Source organism: Chelonia mydas, chromosome 1 (genome assembly GCF_015237465.2).
Source record: "Chelonia mydas isolate rCheMyd1 chromosome 1, rCheMyd1.pri.v2, whole genome shotgun sequence".
In the NCBI taxonomy this organism is placed as follows: domain Eukaryota; kingdom Metazoa; phylum Chordata; order Testudines; family Cheloniidae; genus Chelonia; species Chelonia mydas.
Window position 1 is genome coordinate 289,530,008 of NC_057849.1, and position 19,477 is coordinate 289,549,484.

At 41.9% G+C, this 19,477-nt stretch overlaps 1 protein-coding gene across 3 annotated transcripts in view; it reads right to left on the minus strand.

Annotated features, from left to right (window-relative positions):
* The window catches only part of SLC16A7 (solute carrier family 16 member 7), a 150,445-nt gene that overhangs the window by 97,107 nt on the left and 33,861 nt on the right, over positions 1-19,477 (minus strand). The window contains exon 1 of one of the 3 annotated variants that reach the window (XM_043548681.1): positions 2,446-2,519. The exons of the other annotated variants lie outside the window; for them this stretch is intronic. The gene's annotated coding sequence lies outside the window, so the exon portion shown is untranslated. Of the gene's footprint in view, positions 1-2,445; positions 2,520-19,477 lie in introns of those variants that run through there. 3 annotated transcript variants of the gene reach the window in all.

Sequence of the window (19,477 nt, forward strand, 5' to 3'; positions counted from 1 at the left end):
GGAATATGGTTTTTCAAATAGCACACCAACTGAAGTTTGGGTTCAGTAAGAGGCACATCTTTAAGATAGATGGAATCAGGTAGTATAGATACTGCTGAGCCAGTGTCCAACATTAGCTGAATAGAGTGTGGTTTGCCTGAGGGTATGGCAGAAACATTTACAGTGCACTTTATCTGTTCTGGAATATGTGCAGTCGTGATTTTGTCCACACTCAGCACAGTAACATCTGGTATTGTAACTGCATGCACCTGTTGATTGAAGTGGCTACTGTGACATACTTTAGCAAAATGTCCAATCTTTTTGCAATGATTGCACTGAGCTACTTTTGCCGGACATCCTGTGTTGCTTGCAAGGTATTGTGGGGATCCACAGTGAAAACATGCTTTTACTGTATTTTGAATTTGCTGATTCCGTGGTTTTTCATTAGTTTTCCTCTTGCAATTGTGTGTCTGCAGTGGTAGTGAACTTTTCTGCAAAGGAGTCACAGCTTGGACTGTGCCTCCTGAATCCATGCTCATTATTCTGGCTTCACCTGTAGCTGACTCAATCTGAGTAGCAATGGTTATTGCTTTTTCTAGTGTATGTTGTGGTTCTAGAAGTAACCATTCTCTTACACGAAGCATGGTTGTTTTCTCAATGAGTTGGTCACAAATTACAATCAGACTCCTCAGGGAAGCAATATACTGCATTATAGTTTCCCCTGGTTTCTGCTCATGCTGGTGAAACCTGTAGCAATTAGCTACTACATTCACTTTTGGCACAAAAAAATTCTTTAATGCAGTGAGTGCAGTCTCATATTTATCATCTGCAAGGGGAAAAGTGTAAAATATACGCTGCCCTTCTGCTCCAAGGCAGTGGATTAGCAGAGCACACTTTCTTACTTCAGAAATCTCTGTAGCACTGATTGCAAGCAGATAAGTCTCAAACATATGGATCCAGGTAGTAAAAGCAATTGGAGGCTCACCTGGGCTTTGCAGAAAGGGTGCAGGTGGGTTCAGAGGTGGAAGATCCATCCTCGTCGCCAAAATGTTGTATCAACCAGGCAAGGTACAAACAAGCTTCAACAGGATTTTATTTTCAAAGTGGAAATCTCTTTACCAAGATGCTGCTGCACCCTCTGTAGCTTTCTCCCAGCCTCTCAACTCCTCCCCCTCCTTCCTGTTTCCTGTCCTTTCAGACTCCCAACAGCCAGTGCTCCCAATTCTAATAATTACAAGCAACATCTAAACACCACATCAGGTCAACAGTAATTTCTCCCACAGGTGTAAATCATAAGGTGGAGGAAAATGAAGCGTCAGGCCTTGTGTGTGCAAGACAGTAAAAAAAAACTGAACATACAAAGTTGCACACACAGAAATGGAGAGTGGATTAGAAACCTTTTGAAAATGTGGCACTTGGAGTTTAAGTCGCCATCTATTTATATTGGAAGCACAGACCAGAACAGAGACACTCTTATTTTATGTCTGTACAGCTCCCAACACCTTGGACTCCTGATTCTAACTGTGGCCCTTGGGTTTTGCTGTGATGTAAGCAGTAAATGACATCTTATGCTACTGAGTAACATTTTGAAGATAAACCAATTTAAACTATTTGTAGTTTTCTTAATTGATGAGGCTGGAGGCTTTCATTCAGTAGTTATAAATTAATGCAGAATTAACAAAGCAGCAATGGAAGCATTCTTTCACAGATATTTCAAAACCTAGTGGTACTGTAAAGTTTTATTCTTGGAATGTACTACCATTTGTTTCTTAATTAAAATTTAAAATTTTTAGGTACCACTAAAAATGCAAAACAATTTTCTTCCATTAATGATCCTTTCTAACCTGTGAATAAATTAATATCCAAGTACCTGAAGAAAAATGTGCTTTTACAAGGGTATTTAAAGAAAGTGCTAGATGTGCCAACGGTGATACAGAACAATGTCTGATCACTGACAGTAATCAGTTGGCTCAGCCTAGAGAAATGAAGAAAACAAAACCTTAAATATTTACCACATATACATCTTCCAAGTTTATGAGTCCAGTCCAGTCCCCATTGAAGGCAAAGGAAAAATTCTATTGATTTAAACTGGAGCAGGAGCAGACTCTTTGTTAATAACATCAACAGTGATTTCAAGAATGGTTTCATATTTTACAGAGAAATATATGAGCTCAATCAGTGTTACAAACTACATAAATATGCACCCAAACTATTTGATAGCCAGCATCATGAATTATATTTTACAATTTGAAGATTTTTCCTTTAAGCTCAAATTTCCAGCTCTGAAGGAATTCTGAAAACTCCTGTAATATTTCATACATATTGCATAACATGTTTTGAAAGATGTCCCAACAACAAAGATATTACTAAACTACAGTGACAAACATTAGAAATGAAGCCAAAAAGAATTTTAAAAACATCTACACTTTCATTTTAATTTATTTTCCATTGTAAATAATCCCATACCTTACACAATTAGTTCCTCCTGTAATCAAACTGCAAAGCACTTTGCTACTACTTAAAATTAATGACTAATGGTCCACAAAGCCAACAAGGAAGTAAATTTATGCCAGCCGAGTAACAGGCTGAACCACTCTCAGCCAGTTACATCCAGATAAATTAAGCATGTCATGTGATACTATGTCAAAGCTAACGTATAATTTTCCTACTTCCATTCAGGTGGTATGCATGTGACAAATACAACTTTAAGTTTCCAACAACAGATGTTGTTATAGCAACTGAATAGGGCATTCAAAGATACTGTGTGAAAGTCACAGATGACAGAAGTTATAAGGAAAGACTTGATTTATAATTGTTTCACAGAACTTTAACTCTCGGGCCTATTGGTGTTTTGTAAAAGGATTTCTATTACAGTTTCTGAAACTACCAGGGAACATTAAAACTCCTACTGTAAAGAAAATTAAATAAATGTAAATTTTCAGTCAGTTGGAAGTTGTCAGAAAAGGAGGCTAGCACTTTAATGCAGGTTTTGAAAAACAAGGTTTGGACTAGAATGGAATTTAGACCTTATTCTTATCTCATATTATTGTAATTCCATTATCTTCAGTGGAGTTCCTCCTCCTTTACAGTGATATAAGAGTGATTGGAATCTTACCTTCCATGCACAAAGATGATAGAATTGGTGAGAGGGAGGCAAAATTGGATGTCTCCTGAAATTTCCATGAAGCAAAAATACTGTATTTTCATGTCTGGAGCAGTGTTCCCTCTAATTTGTTCCACACATGTGTGGAATGAATTTTGTTATGTGCACCAATATGGAAGTGATGTGTGACACATCCTTTTCATATTGGTTCACATAACAACATTTGTCGGGGGGGAGGGGTTCGGAATATGGGGGGGGGGGCTCAGGGCTGGAGCAGAGGGTTGGGGTGCAAGGATGTGAGGACTCTGGCTGGGGTGAGGGCTCTGAGGTGGGTCCAGGGATGAGGGGTTCAGGGCTGGGGCAGAGGTTTGGGGAGTGAGGGCTCTGGGATGATGCTGGGGATGAGGGGCTCAGGGCTGGGGCAAAGTGTGGTGCAGGGGGTGAGGGCTTCGGCTGGGGACGTGGGCTCTGGGGTGGGGCCGGGGATGTGGGGTTTGGGGTGCAGGAGGGTGCTCCGGGGCTATGGCAGGGAGAGAGGACTCCCCCAGCTCTCTCTACCCGCAGCAGCACCTGGGCTGTGGGGGAGAGTCTCCTCTCCCCGCCGCAGCAGCTTTAGGGCAGGGGCTGCGGGATAGGCACCCCGCCCCCGGCTGCAGCAGGTCTGGGGCTGAGTTGGGGCCAGAGGAGCCACAGCTGCGGTAGGTCCAGGGCGGGGCTGGGTTCAGGCCACTCCTCCCCCGGCCGCGGCAGGTTGGGGGCTGGGCTGGAGAAGGGGTGCCCCTCCCCCAGCCGTGGCAGGTCCCAGCTGGGCAGGTTCCCTGAGCGCATGTGTGGAGCTAAATGGGCTGCTGCGCAGCCACGCAGCTTACAGGGAACTTAGGTCTGGAGCCATATATGTGTTTAAATAAGTACAGTGATTTTAGTTATGAACATGAAAGACCATGTGCTCGCAGGAGAGGGAGAAATGAAGAAAACAATAAAGGAATGTTGGAAGGCATAGAAGTTTAACATGCTGAATTCAGCAAAGCAATTGTGGGAGAGCAGAAGGAGTGGAAAAACAATAAGAACCTTAGAAAGTAATATGAAAATAAGCTAATAAAATATTTTGGTTACAAAAAATGAAAATGGATGGTTAGAGCTTTAGATTCTTCAAGGTGCTAAGCATTCCTATGACACAATGAGTGGCCTCAACTTCATCTGGTCAGAAATGTTGGCATCCTTTTGTCTGCGAGAGACAGTGGAAATTACAGCCTATGATGTAGATGGTTTGCAATGTCTCATATGACTAAATAGTTCAATCCGAGATTTGCATGACCTTTGGCAGTTGTTGCAAATGTATGTATCATAAAACCCTCTCAAGAGGTGCACGGTTACTTTCGTAGTATCACATTCTACGTGACTCCACTCTCACACTTCTAACCCCATTGTAATTCATGGAGTTACACCACTGTAAAATTGATGTGAGAGCAGAATCAGGCCCCTTGTGTTTAATGCCTGCAATAGGGCATGCTGGCTGCTTAAAACAGGCTACTAACCCAGGAAAGCTCTATTCCCAGTTCAGCCCAGAACAAAGGCATTCTGGAGGTTGTAGTTCCCAAAGGGACCATGAAAACTGTAGGCAATAGCCAGGAATTCTGGAAAAAAGAAGGGAGGAATATAATTAAACTCTGTGCCCAGATAATTAATGAGAGACCAGGGCTGGAGTAAGGCCTAATGTAGACATCTCTGCTAAGAGTGGCAGAGACTCTGTCTCTCTCTAGTAAAATGACCTGGAAAAAGGGCCTAAAAAGACAGCCAGGTGGCTGAGTAAAATACACCGAGAGGGAGGGATTTTATTTTGGCTGGTCTCACAGCTGTAGTTTGTGCTTGTGAGTTCCTTTCTGATTCTGAGGGCCACCGGGGGATGTTGGTGTGGTATTTTGGATGGGTGGAAGATTTAAGTGAGGGATGTGACCCAGAGAGAGAAAGAGAGAATGAGTGGATGAGATGCAGTTATACCTGAAGAAGGAGGAAAACTGATAGGCTCTTGATGGGGGGCTGTTGCCCAAGGATAAGACAGGGTAGATGTTTCAGATTTTTGTTACCCTAGAAGAGGAAACTCTTGATGTAGCTGCAAAACTAAATTAGTCTATTAAAAAGTGGGAAACTGAGACATACCTACTTTTGTATGATGGAAGGGTTGCAATGCCTTTCAGGGATTTCTCTTTCTTTCTTTGACCTTAGCCCTCCTACAGAGAAGGTACCAAACTGTCACTTCATATTGTAGGTTGCAGTGCAAATTAACCCTTCTCTTTAGCTCCAATTTTGTGAATTGGCTGATGGGACTGTAGTAGAAAGAGAGAGCCTGTGACAAGGGGCCTGTTGTAAGGCCTCAGGCCTGAACTAAAGTCAAGCCCGGCTGACATAAAGCAGAGTTAGCAAAAGTCAGGCCAAGTAATGGACCTGTCCTGTTAAAAGCAGATGCCTGCTTGCAGGCTCATTGTCCAATACATGAACTTGGCAAGAATAGGGCTGATGTTGCAAAAACACACACACGTTCCTAAGTACCAGGCACAGGACGCTCATGCAAACATATTCCAGAACGGTTGTACTGAATCACACTCCCCAAAGATAAGGAGAGCAGACTGACCCCTCCTAAAGATAAGATCTGGATGACAGTGTGATGGATAGAGATCTTTTGATCAAACCAACATGTACAAAGTAATGGGTGGCAACAAAGCATGTCAGGGGGCAGTAATTAACTAGGTCAGTGGGGCAATATGTAACTTGTTTGTATTGGTATATAATGTGGTGTCTGAGAGGAAGTGTCTTTGGCCAGCCTTAGGGGGCAGTGGCTGAGCCACTTGCAGACACCGATCCGGGAAGCTAGGACCGTGCTTCGTCGGCAGTAAACGTGGCCGGGTGCCTTCACTAAAAACCGAGTCTGTGGATTTATTGGGCAGTCCGATCGAGGTCTGCTGTATCTGCTATCTGCACAGAGCTGGGATGGCACACTGAGAAAACACACACACACAGCCAAACATCTGACCATAGGGACAGTTGTGATAACACAGGAAACTTCATCTCTCCCCTTGAGACTGTACTTTGTGACATCTATGATACTCACAGCAAAGAGGGCTTTGCCCCTGTAATTTCCTCTCAGACCCATGCATTCCACTATGCAATACAGACCACTGTGACTGCTAGCAATGTCCAGCATTCCAACTGACCAGTTTGATTACCCAGTAATAGCACTATTTTCCTCAGTTTATATCCACTTCTTGAATTGCTGTAACTTTTATTATGAAGCTAATTACATTTTCCTACATAAACATCTCAGACTGACTGCTTTTTCAGTCTGCTTAACCAGCTTTGCACAAGGAAACTAGGCCCTCGAGCCTAAAATTATGTACACTGCTTGCATTTTCATCGCATGCTGCTATTGCGCAAGTAGTTCAGCCAGACTATGAAGCCAGATGTTAGTACATGCTGCTGATCTAAATCATCCATGCCAAGTTAGAAATGAATAACATGAGATCATTGTGGACAAATACACTACTTACCAAGAAACAAAACATAGTGCATTTTACGTGAGAGGTAAAACACATCGTACAAGGCTTTTTTCATATAGTGTAATTAACCCCTTCACATTTTCACAGAATACTGCAACCCTTCATCAAGGATCGGAGGTGAGGTATTAAGTAATATAAGGTTAAACACTATGAGAGTTTAGTTATGCTAAAAGACATAATATACAGCATTTGATCCACTGATTGGTTGTTACAAATGAATTTCATCATAATATCGGGGCTATTTATTTTACTTATTGCAGAAATTCCTGATCGAGAAAGCTACATTCATGTTTTATTATTATTCCTGTATTTTAAAAAATCTAAATTAAACTGGAGTTAAGATTAAGGTTGAGTATGTATCAGTTATTTCATGGTAAAAACATTTCAGAGATGATGTGATTATCCCTAAAACAAGTTTTACAACTCTAGGAAATTCAAAGTTGAAGATAACCTTAAAAGAAATCCAAACCAACTAAGATGAGGAAATGCACGTAAGGCACCCAAACACCTTTATCTCCATCCTGTATTGATGCTGTGCAATGACCACACAATTATGATTAGTGCATAATTGTGTTTGTAGTCCCAGTGTAGATTAAAATAATTTGTAAAGACTCTTTTCTTTTTTTTCCTTCATTTTTCCTCCTTATTTTGTCACTACATGTATTTGGGTCAGGCTGGTGTGCAGCTGCATAACAATAACGATTAGTTGTCTCTGAGACCATATTTACTCTTAAGATTCAAAAAGACATCAGTTTGTCCTCATCAAACAGATCTTTAAAGACACTTGCTTTCAGGGGTGATATTAAGGCTCTCTGGGGATTTGGATGTATCCATGCTGCTTCACACTTCTCAGGTTAGATATTTCCACCTCTCCACCAGTTTAGACAAGATATCTAAACTTAGACAGTCCAATCCCATGTAGCCAAGCCTATCATGAACAGATTAGTCCTCGTTCTCTTAGAGTGAGCCAATACTGGCCTCATCAATCTTCTCTCTGCCCAGCCAGCGTCAGAAAGTTTTAGAAAACTGACTTGTGGCTGTGCAAATTCTTGCTGCTCACTTTCATGGTGTGTGCCCTTCCCCATGCTGTAATAATCAGCTGTCGTCTTCATTCTAGACATTTTTTCAGTCCTCCTCACTTCCTACAACATGTCATAGCATCACTGACACACACCAGGAAAACATAGCTATCCTTTCTAACCACCATGCTCCCCCAACACTTTTCCTTTGGTAATGTAACATGACATTGTGACAGGGCATGAGGACCATTAGGGGACCTCACACCTCCATAGTAACTCTTCAGTTCTGGCTTTCCTAGTTCCTCCTCTGAAGCAACTAGCAAATAACACCTGCTATTGGATTCTCCCCGCATGACCCTTGCCCTCAGGTTACAATATGATCTAACATTGTATATGCATCTTCTTCAGAACATAAGAACAGCCATGCTGGGTCAGACCACTGCCCTATCTACCTCAGTATCCTGTCTTCCAACATGGCCAATGCCAGGTACTTCAAAGGGAATGAACAGAACAGGTAATCATCAAGTGATCCATCCCCAGTCAACCATTCCCAATTTCTGGCAAGCTTCTTCTCCACTGAGTTTTAATTTTGGTCTCTTGGAAGCACAAGACCAGCCAGCAGTAATCATTCATAAGAGGTACCTCCTACTGTTGTTTCTCTGCTCTATTATGACTCACTATTGGTTGCTGTGTCCCACTGATCCTTGTGCTCACTCCAAATGCTGGCCTGAATTCTAATGGTGCATGATTAGTCCTCCCTGCCTGCTTTGACCAGTAAAGGCAAACATGAAATATGAAAACTAAGCCCAGAAATGTGGGCTGAGTGCTTTCAGTATCCAGGCAGTAACATGAACTGTTTACAATTATTATTATTCTGTGAACTCCTCTTATTCAGAATGCATCATTCTCTGACTTTGCAAATACCTGTGGTTTTGTGGCAACCCAGGGCACTGTTGATGTCACAGAATGCACAGAATTCACAGCATTCCTGAATATTTTAACAAAACTAGAAGTCTCAGAGAGAAATAAATTACCAATGAAACTAGAATCCTAACTGATTCAGAGCTGCACTCAGGTATTCCTGTTAAATTCTGTTAAAAAGCTTAAAGGGATGCATTAAGGATGTCAGTATTGTTCCTATTATAACATTTCCTGGGTCAAGTCTTAAAGGAAGGATATTCGCCCACATTTTTTACTCTACACTGATAAGTCTGTACTTTCCCCAACACTTGTAAGTCTGTAGTTTTCCCACTGAAATTATCATGATTTTGGCAAATAAATTTTGTCAATTTTGTGTAATTTTTAAATATAATAATGAAACTTCTGGCTCAATACTGGGTACCCCTGCTCTTTTGGACTGACCCAAAGGAAAAGCACTGGGTTATTATAAATCATTCTAGGGTGAGCAGGACTCAGGTTAGCATCTCGCCAGCAGCAGGAACTGTATGATCCAGAGTTACTGGGAAGAGGAAATAAAGGCACTATAAGGATTTTGGAGCAGGCACTCTGTCCAGAACAGCATATGGACCTACTGTGCAGCAATGTGGCAGGGAGAGATCCTCAGTGTGACAGTCAGAAGATGCCTAGAACACCAGAAACTGAAGACTAGGCCTGTGAGACCAAAGGCCTAGGACTCTTATCTCCTCATAGAGGGGTGCACATAATGAAGCCCCTTGGATCTTAGACCCAGGGAACTCTGAGAGGTTAGCTTGTACTCTTTATTTGGATGTCCCCTAGTCTACATCTACACTACAAACCACTGGTGGCAGCATGGAGTGTATATGTAGCTACACGCTTTAGTGAAAAGCAGGCTGGGCCCACCTTGCTGTGGGTAGCTATGGATATCAGTGAAAGACTCTGACAGAAGGGTGGTAGGGGGGAATGGTTTCAAAAGCTCCCTGCTGCCAGAGCCTTTCACTGCAGCAAGGAAAGGCTCTGCCTCAGCCCTTCCCTGTTGCCTCCCTCCTGCCAGAGCCTTTTTCCCCACTGCCGGAGTTTCTCCCTGCTGTGAGGAAAGGCTCCTGCAATGAGGGGCTGACAGAGCCTTTTCCTACTGCTGGAGTCTTTTACTGCGGCAGGGAAGGGCTCCAGCAGCAGAGAGTTGCTTTCCCCACTGCCTTCCTTGCTGCTAGAGGAGAAATGTGCCAGCAGCAGGGAGCTGCCAGAGCACTTCCTCCCTGCCAGAGCCTTTTCCTGTGGTAGGGGAGCTGATGGAGCCTTTCCTTGCTAGCGACTCTCCCCCAGAGTGTGCATGTGAGTACATGCCCACACCCTCAAGGCATCTCTTTCCTCTATTTGTCTCCTAAGCCATATCTTACTGGCTACACAGCTAATTATACCTGAGCTGGGGGGCTATGTGGGTGTGTCCTCTACACGCTGCTGAAAGAAGTGTGCAGTGAAGACATACTTATTGTGGTGTAGTTTGGAAATTATCTACTTTCCTTTTACAGCTAATGTGTGAGAATCCTACCGAATAAGTTTGCTTCTTTTCTTTCCTGTCAACTGTTGTGAAGATTCCTCTTTTACTTTATAGTAGGACTCCACCAATGGACAGAGTCTGTAGAGCCCGGTGCTTGGCATGCCCATAGTGCTTGTCACCAGCCTGTGGTACACAGAGCACCCTAACAAATAACTAGAAGAAATTGTGTACCACAGCAGTCAAAATGACACCCTGCAGTGGGCTCAGCAGAGGAACCTCTGCTCCCATTTTATTACTATGACTTTTGTTGTTTATACAGATGTCTTACAGACAAATGAAAACCACAGCCTCTGCCCTGAAGAATTTACAATATCATGAGCACAATCTTGAATTTAAAATCAAATGACCTAAAGATAATGTACAGCACAGAAGACGGGCAGGTGAGAGAGCTTCTAGGTCTACATTAAATACAATCATGTGCTCTTTTGTGTTTGCAGTGAATATATGCATCATGCTCGTTAGTTTTATTCATACTTTTTTAAATATATGTTGTTTTTATTAATTTGATGCAGGAGCATCAGTCTGCATTGTGAAACGAGAGAACTGAAAGAAGTAATATTTCAGGAGTGACTTGCAGAAGGAGAGCATAGTTGCACAGTGTGCAGGATGACATGTAGAGGGCAGTGCAGGAAAAAGTACAGAGGAACTTATATCAAAAGGATGTAAAGGAAGCATAAAGGGAAATAGAACAGAATTGGAAGACAGCAGGGCACGAGGGGTGGCATGGTAAAAAAAAAAAAGAGCTCAGATATAAATAGGGTCAGAGATTCCCTAAACATATGAAGGTGAGTTTGAGGAGTTCGCTTTTGATGTAGGAGGAGAAGACCCAGTGAAAAAGGTAGTGTTTGGAGTGGGGAAGGGGCTGGAGAGACACAATTAAAGAATGAGTAGACGATAAGGTTAGCAGTGGCATTTTACAGAGACAAGAGGATGCAAGGTGAGAGTCAAGTAGGTCAAAGAATAATAGGTTGAAGCAGTATAGGCAGGAGATTACAAGGTAACAGACAAAAGTATTTGCATGAGGGATAGAATTAGTTTTTAAAAAACAATGTATATTTGTATATATAAATCAGGCATACATGCAGGTGCATGATATGGATGCACAAATCTAGGATGTGAAGGGCAGGCTGAGGAGTTCTCTTTTCATAATGTTGAGCTTGAACTGTCAAACAAACATCCAGGAATTGATATCTTAGAGCTTTGAAATTGGAAGAGGAGGAAAAGCCAAGATAAAGATGTTGATTTGGGAGTCATCAGTGCATATATGATATATGTAGATAAAATACTCTTATAAGCACTAGACTGATCCCACGAATGGATAAAAAAATCACCCAGCAATAAGATGTAATCTTTAGAATAAGGGGCTACGTACAGAAATAGAGGCACTCTGGTGGAGAGGGAGGTAGAAGAAACCAACAAAGGAGACACTAAAGGATTTGTTAGAGAGTTCTCAGAAAGAGAACCAAGATGGAGTGGTTGACTATGTAAAAGAGCAGAGAAATTGAAGAGGTTAAAGATCATCCAGCTGGTAGGAATGGAAGGGAGCAAATAAAAGAAAAATAGGGCTTTAAAAACTCAAAGTGGGGGAAGCAGCACTCCCACAACATGCTCCTCCCCTTCTTGAAAGCATTCAGAAGCCTCTGGACTGCAACTTCACAGGGTCAAGACTTTGTGGCTTAGTGAATAGTGGTGATGGAGCAGGTGAACAGTACTGTAATCCCAAGGGTGTAATGGTTATCTGCATTAGAGGTAATGTTGCTCTGTACAACACATACTTTTGCTCCATACTTGCACTCCCTTGTTTTCACACAGGTGGAACCTGAATGTCACAGCCCATGCCTTCTCCTTAATCCTCAAAACTTTGCCGCTGAGGGAGTAGACATTTTCTGAGCTTTCTGTTCATCTTCAATAGGTTTATCTGTAGAAAGATATAGTATGGCTGTGATGCTCCCCATGGGGACCAAGGGCTGTCAGATATCTCCCCACAACCAGCCCTTAGTGTGAAGCAGCCTTGTCTGTGCCTGATGTGGATCAGCTCCCTGATTACACCAGCCTCTGGCAACACAAGCACTGCCTTCCAGGCCTCGCTCTCTCTGTACAGATAGCAAGAGGCACACACCAACCCCTGAGTCTTCCAAGCATTCCCTGCCATGTTGAGCCCCTTATCTACTGAACACTCACTGAATGACTGAGCTGTCAATGTGATGCGACCATGAAAAAGGCTAATGCGTTCCTAAGTTGCATCAGGCGAGTTATTTCCAGTAGAGACAGGGAAGTGTTAGTACCATTATACAAGGCTCTGGTGAGACCTCATCTGGAATAGTGTGTGCAGTTCTGCTCTCACACGTTTAGGAAAGATGAATTCAAACTGGAATAGGTACAGAGAAGATCTACTAGGATGATCTGAGGAATAGAAAACCTACCTCATGAGAGAAGACAAAGGCTTTTGTTAAGCCTAACCAAAAGAAGGCTGATGGGAGATATGATTGCTCTCTATAAACACATCAGGGAAAAATACCAGGGAGGGAGAGGAGTTAAGCACCAATGTGAACACAAGAACAAATGGATATAAACTGGCCATCAACAAATTTAGCCTTGAAATTAGGTGAAGGTTTCTAACCCTCAGAGGAGTGAAGTTCTGAAAAAGCCTTCTAAGAGGAGCAGTGGGGGAAAAAAACCTAACTGGCTTCAAGACTGAGCTTGATAAATTTATAGAGGGGATAGTATGATGGGACTACATAGGATGGTATATGGCCCATCGGCGACTGTCAGGAGCAACGATCTCCACCCCTTGGAGATTTGACACTAGATGGGGAGGGCTCTGAATTCTTTCCCAGGTATCTGCTTGGGGGTCCTGCTCACATGCTCAGGATTTAACTTATCGCCGTAGTTGGGGTCAGGAAGGAATTTTCCCACAGATCAGATTGGCAGAGACTCTGGGGGACTTTCGCCTTCCTCTGCAGCATGAGGCACAGGTCACTTGCCGGTTTAAACTAGTGTAAATTATTAATTCTCTGTAATTTGAAGTCTTTAAACCATGATTTGAGGACTTCAGTAACCTCTGCTGAGATTAGGGGTCTATTTAAGGAATGGGTGGATGGGGTTCTGTGGTCTGCAATGTGCAGAAGGTCAGACTAGATGATCACGATGGTCCCTTCTGACCTTAAAGTCCATGAGTCTATGAATTACCAGATCTGCTGTTCCCAAAGGAACAGTACATAACGCTTGTAAAATTCAGTTTAGGACTACCACCTTGCTTAACACCCCAGCATTAAGAAATATTTATTGTGAAAACAAGAATAAGTTTATTATCAAAAATTTCAACATTCAAGTTAGAGTGAGTAAGACTATTGCAAACAAATGGTTACATGTAAATCAAAATCATGACACTTTTTCTAGAGAGTACACTTAAGAAGTTACGATCTTGTCTAAAGAAGTTCTCTCTCACCCAAAGTTCTCTTCACTGTTTTCAGCCAAGCCTGGTTTAGACCCCTTTTTCATGATGCAAACTTGTTGTCCTTTTCCTTCCTCAGTACCTTGGTGTCTTCTTTGACCTCCCCCAAATATAGTCAAACAAACCTTTGAAGTTCCTACCACACAGCATTCCCTTCCCCCTGATGTTCTTCTCTTCCTGTTAGATCTTTCTGAAGTTCTCACAATCCTTCATTTGCATTCAGTTTAGACTGTTGATAGGAAGCCCATTGTAAATGAAACAATACTCTATTTACATGCCAGCAGGTAGATGAATGAACCTCTCTTGTATGACAGAAATCCTGTTTTTCACCTTTGGTGGTGATCAATACCTACAGATTTTAAGACCATATTTTCAGTGTACATACATAACTCCTTTCATAGTATTTGTACATACATTTTACAATGATACCGATGACCAGTGTGACACCAGCTTTTATTTAAGACCTTACATGACCTTCTTTGGTGAACCAGAAGGCACATACGAGAATCAGGAGATTTCTCGAGCCACTCCACACCCCCTTCTCAGTTGGCATTAAGAGATTCTTGGGTTACAATGACCCTTCATACTCTTTCACCTGTGTCAGAGGTCCTCAACATTTTATTTTTAATATGATACAAAATTAACCAGCTAATAAAGGAGAAATTTATTATTCCCAAATATGAGTTAATATTGAAAGATTAGGTAAAAAGTGTTTCCTTGACTCAAGACAACTGTAAAATTAATCAAATGTAAAATATTTCTATAAGCTGTATATTGTAAAATGATAGTTAATAGATAAAAAGATAAAAAAAATAAAACGTGGTCAAATAAGAAATACTACTTTAAAAAACCCACCCCATTATTAGCTACACTGAATAAAAATGAGCCAGCTATGGGTAATCAGGCTGGGAGCAAAGTTCTTCAGTGACTCAAAGGTTCTAGATATAACAACGGTTCAGTGTAAAGTCCTCCTGATGTTCAGCATGTGTTTAAGTGCTTTGCTGAATCACAGCCAGACTGCTCAGCACCTTACAAGATGGAACTCTAGGGGTGCAACATAGCGGGGTTGAAGATTGCATCCTCCTTTTGATCGCCTGTGTACAGATCAGCCACATTGTAGTTGGTAAACATTGTTTTTGACACATGCAATGCCTGCCTCCCCAAACGAAGCAAGACAGTGGTACGGCTGGCCAGTGACAGAAGGAAACATACGCTGTTCTCTCTCCAAGGGTGGAAGAGCTTCTGCAGCAACACATGCTGCCCAGGAGGAATTCTAAGTCAATGCAGCCCATCAAGTGGGGCCTGGCCTCTGGCTTTAAGCCACAAACTAGTCCTAGACTTATAAATGCTTCTTAAGTAGATTACCTATTCCTTAAGTAGCTCTGTTGCCTATAGTTTGTGACTTGCACTCTATATGATTTTATAAAAATATGCTAATGAGTGTGAATATAATGTAACTGGGTTATGCTTCATGCAAAATGTCTCTTGTAAGGTATCACTACAAAGTTTAGGAGTACATGTGGCACCTTAGAGACTAACAAATTTATTTGAGCATAAGCTTTCGTGAGCTACAGCTCACTTCATCGGATGCACCAGAGCTGTAGCTCATGAAAGCTTATGCTCAAATAAATTTGTTAGTCTCTAAGGTGCCACAAGTACTTCTTTTTTTTTTTTTTTTGCAGATATAGACTAACACAGCTGCTACTCTGAAACATTACAAAGTTTATAATCTACTGAATGCGTTCATCCTATTTGTATGTATGAATCATTCTTGTATCTGAAACTAGAAATATAAAGACAGATTTCAGAGTAGCAGCCGTGTTAGTCTGTATCCGCAAAAAGAAAAGTAGTACTTGTGGCACCTTAGAGACTAACAAATTTGTTTGAGCAGAAGCTTTCGTGAGCTACATCTGATGAAGTGAGCTGTAGCTCACGAAAGCTTATGCTCAGATAAATTTGTTAGTCTCTAAGGTGCCACAAGTAATCCTTTTTTTTTAGAAATATAAAATATAACTCTGGGGGCCTATTGTAATTATGCAAAGTGTGGGCCATTAATGGTGGTTTGGAATCTTGATAGCTCCCATTAACCAGGACAATTGACTGTAGATGGCTCTGTTTTACTTGTAAGTCTTCCTGTATACCAGTGTGCTGGCAAGCGAGTAATGAAGTCTTACAGTGACATGTGATCATGTCACCTGAACTGGAATCCATCTTTAACCTGGTGTTTTTCCATTGAGAAGGAGGGGTGGGTACCCAGAGAGGGACAAAGAATTCCCACCTTATGCAAAAGATATATAAGTGAGTGGAAGAGAACAAAGGGAGCGGCCATCATGAGAAATCCCCTAGCTACCACCTGAGCTGGAACAAGGGCTGTATGAGCGGAAAGGATTTTGCCCAGACTAGGAAGGCGTCCAGTCTGTGAAAGAAACTTATTGAAACATCTCTGAGGGTGAGATTTTATCTGTATTCAGTTTTATTACTGTACTAGACTTAGACTTGTGCGTTTTATTTTATTTCGCTTGGTAATTCACTTTGTTCTGTCTGTTACTACTTGGAACCACTTAAATCCTACTTTCTGTATTTAATAAAATCACTTTTTACTTATTAATTAACCCAGAGTATATATTAATACCTGGGGGGGGGGGGGTGGCAAACAGCAGTGCATACCTCTCTATCTATTGTAAGCTTTATACAGGGTAAAACAGATTTATTTGGGGTTTGGACACCATTGGGTGTTGGGCATCTGAGTGTTAAAGGCAGGAACACTTCTTAAGTTGCTTTCAATTAAGCCTGCAGCTTTGGGGCATGTGGTTCAGACCCTGGGTCTGTGTTGGAGCAGACTGGCATGTCTGGTTCAGCAAGACAGGGTGCTGGAGTCCCAAACTGGCAGGGAAAGCAGAGGCAGAAGTAGTCTTGGCACATCAGTTGGCAGCCCCGAGGGGGTTTCTGTGACCCAACCCATCACACAGTTTTTGCAGGAAATTAATCTGACAGTTCTTTAAATGCCTTTCTGTTTTAGTAGCAGGGGAAGGCGTGCCTGTTGACAGTGCACCATAATGTTTCAGAGTTTTATAAACAGAACCTGATACAGCTGCTGATAGCTTCTCTCAACCTTCTTGCCCTTGAAGGAGCATGTACTCCTTATAATCACATGATAAAATGCAAAAAGGCCTCTATTACAATACCACTGAGGGTATTACTCTTAATTATTCTACATTTCTGTCACAGTGGGTTTGACCATCAATTGACTTCTGAAAAGGCCAAGGTATTTCAAATTTAAAGGTTTATTATTAGGAGAAGTTGACAATAAATAGTATTTCCAGTATAACTCAAATATATGCCTTTCCATTTATAATTAAAGGAATAATTACATTAACAGGGTTTCTGTTTCATAGATATATAGCATGCTCTTTGTTTCATTTCTACTCTATTGCTCTTAATAGTGTTGAAAGGCATAAACAAATAGTAAATAAGCTCTTATTGTGTGTCTGTTATCCACTTCCAAGAATTTCATGCCATAGTGGCTAGTTTGTTGCCTAAAAGATATAGAAGCCTCCAGCTTCCATCCAGGACACACCACACGATCCATTGTCTACAGCCAAGCTCTAAGATACAACCGTATTTGCTCCAATTCCTCAGACAGAGAAAAACACCTACAAGATCTCTATCAAGCATTCTTAAAACTACAATACCCACCTGCTGAAGTGAAAAGACAGATTGACAGAGCCACCTACTCAAGGACAGGCCCAACAAAGAAAATAACAGAACGCCACTAGCCGTCATCTTCAGCTCCCAACTAAAACCTCTCCAGCGCATCATCAAAGATCTACAACCTATCCTGAAAGACGATCCCTCACTCTCACAGATCTTTGAAGACAGACCAGTCCTCGCTTACAGACAATCCCCCAACCTGAAGCAACTACTCACCAGCAGCCACACACCAAAAACACTAACCCAGGAACCTATCCTTGCAACAAAGCCCGATGCCAATTCTGTCCACATATCTATTCAAGTGACACCATCATAGGACCTAATCACATCAGCCACGCCATCAGGGGCTCGTTCACCTGCACATCTACCAATGTGATACATGCCATCATGTGCCAGCAATGCCCCTCTGCCATGTACATTGGCCAAACCAGACAGTCTCTACGCAAAAGAATAAATGGACACAAATCTGACATCAGGATCATAACATTCAAAAACCAGTAGGAGAACACTTCAACCTCTCTGGTCACTCAGTAACAGACTTAAAGGTGGCAATTTTGCAACAGAAAAGCTTCAAAAACAGACTCCAACAAGAAACAGCTGAACTGGAATTAATTTGCAAACTAGATACCACTAACTTGGGCTTCAGTAGAGACTGGGAGTGACTGGGTCATTACACAAATTGAATCTATTTCACCATGTTAAGTATCCTCACACCTTCTTGTCAACTGTCTGAAATGGGACATCTTGATTATCACTACAAAAGTTTTTTTTCCCCTGCTGATAATAGCTCATCTTAATTAATTAGCCTCTTAGAGTTGGTATGGCAACTTCCACCTTTTCATGTTCTCTTGACCCACAATTTACTATTTGTAAATGGACTTTTACAAACCAAAAAACTAGGAGAAATGCTGTCTGGCACTTTCTCCCATAATGGAAATGTTTTAAAATAAACTACTAAAGATCTATTTCCCTGTGGTATCCAACTTTGTAAAAAGTTTTTTTTTATAAAGCTTATGTGATCTGACAGAGCTCACATTTGTTGGCTCCAAAGCCTGCTATAAGGGGCCTGTGTTCTCTTGGGCTTTCTCGGGGTGGCTTGACATATCTTGGGTGGCTAGTTGCAGGCTGTTAATTTTTGCTGGGTTCTTAATTGTCAAGTTGGCAGTTTGTAATATTAATGGGCTATATTGTAAAATGCCTTTCAGCAGAAAAATCTTTTGTCTTGATATTAGTTAGTTAGTTAGAAAAAAATGTTTTCATTTGCTTTGAAAATTATCCCCCATTTTTGAAAGAAAATAAATCTAAAAGTTTTTCTGAATGAAATATTTTGAAAAAATCATTTTGAATTTTTAGGGTTTTTTTGTCCTCTCACCATTATTTCTTCCCTGTATTTTCCACTAGAAAAGTGAGGGAAAAGGCTATATATATATTTTTTTTAAGTTGGGTTTTACTTTTCTCACACTTTTACAGTGGAAAAAAATTTAAAACTGTGCAAAAGTGTCTTTTCCTTAATTTCACTTTTTACAAGATTTTCCAGTGGGGAAAGTTAAGAGGCAGAAAAAAAAAAAAGAAAAAAAAAACACCTTTCTGTAACGTGTGGCAAATTGCCAGCACTACTTTGATGGGTCTCACGCTTTCTCTTCTTGGGGGGGAGTTCATGGCACCATTTCTCACCCCTGAACTGGGGTATTAATTGCCCCACTAGTGTCCTAGAGGAGGGGAGTGGAGAGGGAGGGACCTGGGCCCGCCCTCTACTCTGGGTCCCAGCCCAGGGGCCCTAGGGATAGCGGTAAACCACTTGAACTAGTGGTTCCTTCCCCTGGGCTACTTCCCTCTCCTGCCCTTCAGCTTGTGGGGCTTCCTGCCCTCCCTCTGCACAAACCAGGTGTCCCTTTACCTAGGGTCTTGGTCTTCTAAGCCCACCGCAGCACTTCTCCAAACTCTCCGCTGCTTCCCTCCAAACTGCTCTCTGCTCCAACACCAATCCACTCTGCTTCAACTCCTTCCCTTGTCTGATTGAAGCAGAGGGGTTTTATCAGGTGACTGGCTTCAGGTGCTCTAATTAATCTATAGCAAACTTCCTTCCCTCTACAGGGAATAAGTCTCCCTTCTTACATTCTCCTACTGCCCTCTGGCCTGGACTTTCCTTGCTTTTTGCCCCTGCTTTAGTTCCCCCCCCGG